Source organism: Schistocerca americana, unplaced genomic scaffold (assembly GCF_021461395.2).
Source record: "Schistocerca americana isolate TAMUIC-IGC-003095 unplaced genomic scaffold, iqSchAmer2.1 HiC_scaffold_184, whole genome shotgun sequence".
Taxonomy (NCBI): Eukaryota; Metazoa; Arthropoda; class Insecta; order Orthoptera; family Acrididae; genus Schistocerca; species Schistocerca americana.
Genome location: NW_025725889.1, coordinates 65,001 through 70,000, shown reverse-complemented (window position 1 = coordinate 70,000; position 5,000 = coordinate 65,001). Strand labels below are relative to the sequence as shown.

The following is a 5,000-nucleotide window of genomic DNA, read 5'->3' as shown; positions in this document are numbered from 1 at the left end:
TGCCCGCCGAGTCATCGGAGGAACTGCGGCGGATCGCTGGCTGGCATCGTTTATGGTTAGAACTAGGGCGGTATCTGATCGCCTTCGAACCTCTAACTTTCGTTCTTGATTAATGAAAACATACTTGGCAAATGCTTTCGCTTCTGTTCGTCTTGCGACGATCCAAGAATTTCACCTCTAACGTCGCAATACGAATGCCCCCGCCTGTCCCTATTAATCATTACCTCGGGTTCCGAAAACCAACAAAATAGAACCGAGGTCCTATTCCATTATTCCATGCACACAGTATTCAGGCGGGCTTGCCTGCTTTAAGCACTCTAATTTGTTCAAAGTAAACGTGCCGGCCCACCGAGACACTCACTCAAGAGCACCCTGGTAGGATTGCAACGGGGTCCGCCTCGGGACGCACGAGCACGCACGAGGCGCGTCGCACGCCTTCAGCTCGCCCCACCGGCAGGACGTCCCACGATACATGCCAGTTAAACACCGACGGGCGGTGAACCAACAGCGTGGGACACAAATCCAACTACGAGCTTTTTAACCGCAACAACTTTAATATACGCTATTGGAGCTGGAATTACCGCGGCTGCTGGCACCAGACTTGCCCTCCAATAGATACTCGTTAAAGGATTTAAAGTGTACTCATTCCGATTACGGGGCCTCGGATGAGTCCCGTATCGTTATTTTTCGTCACTACCTCCCCGTGCCGGGAGTGGGTAATTTGCGCGCCTGCTGCCTTCCTTGGATGTGGTAGCCGTTTCTCAGGCTCCCTCTCCGGAATCGAACCCTGATTCCCCGTTACCCGTTACAACCATGGTAGGCGCAGAACCTACCATCGACAGTTGATAAGGCAGACATTTGAAAGATGCGTCGCCGGTACGAGGACCGTGCGATCAGCCCAAAGTTATTCAGAGTCACCAAGGCAAACGGACCGGACGAGCCGACCGATTGGTTTTGATCTAATAAAAGCGTCCCTTCCATCTCTGGTCGGGACTCTGTTTGCATGTATTAGCTCTAGAATTACCACAGTTATCCAAGTAACGTGGGTACGATCTAAGGAACCATAACTGATTTAATGAGCCATTCGCGGTTTCACCTTAATGCGGCTTGTACTGAGACATGCATGGCTTAATCTTTGAGACAAGCATATGACTACTGGCAGGATCAACCAGGGAGCTGCGTCAACTAGAGCTGAGCAGCCGGCCGCCCGGGAGTGTGTCCCGGGGGCCCGCGCGAACACGCAAGCGTCCGCTCAATTATTCTGCAAACAGGAGGAGGCTGAGCTCCCCTGCACCATACACCTCGAAACCCTCTCAGGTCCCGGCGGCGCGCAGCGCCGTCCTAAGTACTTGGTCGGGTTCGAGAGAGGCGCAATCGCCCGGAGTTTGGCGAGTAGACGCTTTAGGTGCGACCACCCGTGCTCCCAACTGAGCTTGCCGCTGCCGACAGAGGCCCGGGAGCGTGCTGTCGTGGCATTGCCGGCGGGAGACAACACGCGCCACCTACGGTGACCGGCAGCTCCAACGCCAGCGCCACAGAAGGACAAAAGCCCCACTTGGGTGCCGAAGCGAACTCTCCCAGCACAGCGCACGCGCCAACACGTCCGCACAGCTGCGATACAAACCACCTGCGAGAACCGCAGAGGCGACCGAGTAGCAGACGGCGTCGCGGCGCCGAGCGCCGGGCGGCGGCGCATCCTCAGCGCACACAGTCCTCAATCGGACCAGCACACTGCAGATGTCCACCGCGCTTCGCACCGGGCCCGCGAGGACCTACTTTGGCCGCACGGCGCCGCGTGCAGGGTGCGCCGGCGCGCAGCTGCGCCGCCTGCCGCCTCCGTCGGCCGGCGCGCCTGCCACTGGCCGCCCCCACCAGCCGGCTGTAGCGCGTGCGCCCACGCACCGCGCGGCCAGCACGCCGGGAGGCCCCCCCTCACCGGCCGGGGACGGTCCCACCCAGCCACCGCCGCGTATCGCTTCACACCCAGATGCCATTCACGTTCGTGGGCATGGTGGGTATCGCTGGAACAACCGGTTGGTAGCTCAACCGATCGTCGCCATCACTGATTCACCTCTAGCGAGAACAACCGCACCACAACGGTTTACCAGTTGTTCATTTGCGTAACGTCACCAGCAAACGTAGGCGTCCATCGCCATTTGCAAATTCAACGATTGTTGCATGCCTGTGTCAGGTGTCACGACACACTATGTCTGCCCACATACACGCAACAACATGTGCACGCTTCGCGAACACGTGGAAGGTGGCCCCCGTACGTATGCGATGTCCATTGCGCGAACGACTGTCAACCGGCCTCTGTCGCATGTCGCAGATGTGGAACGCAGTGCACCATGCTATCACGGTGTGTGAGAAGAGACGACTACGTCTGACAACACGCGCCACTACATCAACAGACGGCTCATGCTGATCGCCATCCAGGGCATACCACACTGCAATCCAGCTCTTATAGGGAGACGACACGTAGCTGAGTGCACAACATTTGGACCGCATGGTTCGCCGTTGTTGGCGCAGTCGTTGTACGGTCACATGTACCACGATGTATCATTCAGTACATGAGGACCAATGTGCAGTACAGTGTGTGATTTGGACGTACAACATCAGCGGACAGTTGACACAGGCCGTACCACAGCGTAGGCTAAGTGCTTCGCCATGCAAATGCCAATGAACAACTGCAAATGCCAATGAACAACTGCAAAGGGCATTGAGCATGTACGTCCTGCTGCCATCCACATTACAGTGTATAGCTGCAAGGTGTTTAACATGAAGCGATACACTGGGGACCGGGCAGTGCGAGTAGCAAACTATATTGCGGGGGTTGCAGTTAGGCAACACTACACTAATTTAACGCGTCGTATGACAATTACAGAGCAGGTTAAGGCCCAACGTGTGTTGGGTTAAGGCCCAACGTGTGTTGGGTTAAGGCCCAACGTGTGTTGGGTTAAGGCCCAACGTGTGTTGGGTTAAGGCCCAACGTGTGTTGGGTTAAGGCCCAACGTGTGTTGGGTTAAGGCCCAACGTGTGTTGGGTTAAGGCCCAACGTGTGTTGGGTTACAGCACAATATCGGTTACGTTACGGCGCAATGTGGGTTACGTTAAGGGGCAATGTGGGTTACGTTACGGCGCAATGTGGGTTACGTTAAGGGGCAATGTGGGTTACGTTACGGCGCAATGTGGGTTAGGCTAAGGCGCAATATAGGTTTCATTAAGGCGCAATATAGGTTACATTAAGGCGCAATATAGGTTACGTTAAGGCGCAATATAGGTTACGTTAAGGCGCAATATAGGTTACGTTAAGGCGCAATATAGGTTACGTTAAGGCGCAATATAGGTTACGTTAAGGCGCAATATAGGTTACGTTAAGGCGCAATATAGGTTAGGTTAAGGCGCAATATAGGTTAGGTTAAGGCGCAATATAGGTTAGGTTAAGGCGCAATACAGGTTAGGTTAAGGCGCAATACAGGTTAGGTTAAGGCGCAATACAGGTTAGGTTAAGGCGCAATACAGGTTAGGTTAAGGCGCAATACAGGTTAGGTTAAGGCGCAATACAGGTTAGGTTAAGGCGCAATACAGGTTAGGTTAAGGCGCAATACAGGTTAGGTTAAGGCGCAATACAGGTTAGGTTAAGGCGCAATACAGGTTAGGTTAAGGTACGACATAGGTTAGGTTAAGGTACGACATAGGTTAGGTTAAGGTACGACATAGGTTAGGTTAAGGTACGACATAGGTTAGGTTAAGGTACGACATAGGTTAGGTTAAGGTACGACATAGGTTAGGTTAAGGTACGACGTAGGTTAGGTTAAGGTACGACGTAGGTTAGGTTACGGTACGACGTAGGTTAGGTTACGGTACGACGTAGGTTAGGTTACGGTACGACGTAGGTTAGGTTACGGTACGATATAGGTTAGGTTACGGTACGATATAGGTTAGGTTACGGTACGATATAGGTTAGGTTACGGTACGATATAGGTTAGGTTACGGTACGATATAGGTTAGGTTACGGTACGATATAGGTTAGGTTACGGTACGATATAGGTTAGGTTACGGTACGATATAGGTTAGGTTACGGTACGATATAGGTTAGGTTACGGTACGATATAGGTTAGGTTACGGTACGATGTAGGTTAGGTTACGGTACGATGTAGGTTAGGTTACGGTACGATGTAGGTTAGGTTACGGTACGATATAGGTTAGGTTACGGTACGATATAGGTTAGGTTACGGTACGATATAGGTTAGGTTACGGTACGATATAGGTTAGGTTACGGTACGATATAGGTTAGGTTAAGGTACGATATAGGTTAGGTTAAGGTACGATATAGGTTAGGTTAAGGTACGATATAGGTTAGGTTAAGGTACGATATAGGTTAGGTTAAGGTACGATATAGGTTAGGTTACAGTACACATTGTTGTAAGGAAAGGTTTAATGGGGGGCGGGGCGGCCGGTTTGTTGATTGTGATTATAGTAAGTGGATGCCTGCGGCATCATCTGATTTGCCACGTCAGGATGCACCTTTGGCTCATGACAGGCGGCGCTCTCATTCCATGCTTGTGGCAGACCTGTGTCTTTCATTCCTGCCATTGTTTGTGTGCTGTGAGAGGAGGCAGTATTGTGATGTTGGGTGCACCCCTGTGTAGGACATGTGTGGGTGTTGGTGGCTTGGCTGAGCAATGGTGGTTGTCGGGTGGGTGGGATATTCTGTTTTCTGAGTGGATCTCCCGGTCTGGTTATGACAGTGTGGATTGTCTAATGTGGCGGAGAGGATGCACTGGGTGTTGTTCCATGCTGGTGCTTACATATTGTCTGTGTGCGTGTTACAGGCAGAGAGTAGTGCGTGATAAGGGTGTGTGGCTGACGTGTGGTTGTGATTGTGAGCAGAGTCTTTCAGCATGTATACGGACAGTTGTATACATTATCTGTATTCTGATGGCTCTATCTATTACTAATCAGCGCCGTGTATACGTTTAATCCGGTTCCAGTCGAAA

At 52.1% G+C, this 5,000-nt stretch overlaps 1 non-coding gene across 1 annotated transcript in view; it reads right to left on the bottom strand.

The window, feature by feature from the left end:
- Positions 1-1,175, bottom strand: part of LOC124573681 — a 1,910-nt gene extending 735 nt beyond the window's left edge. Inside the window, exon 1 of the ribosomal RNA XR_006972060.1 lies at positions 1-1,175. This exon is cut by the window's left edge and continues 735 nt beyond it. This is a non-coding gene — a ribosomal RNA (small subunit ribosomal RNA).
- Positions 1,176-5,000: the final 3,825 nt, after the last annotated feature.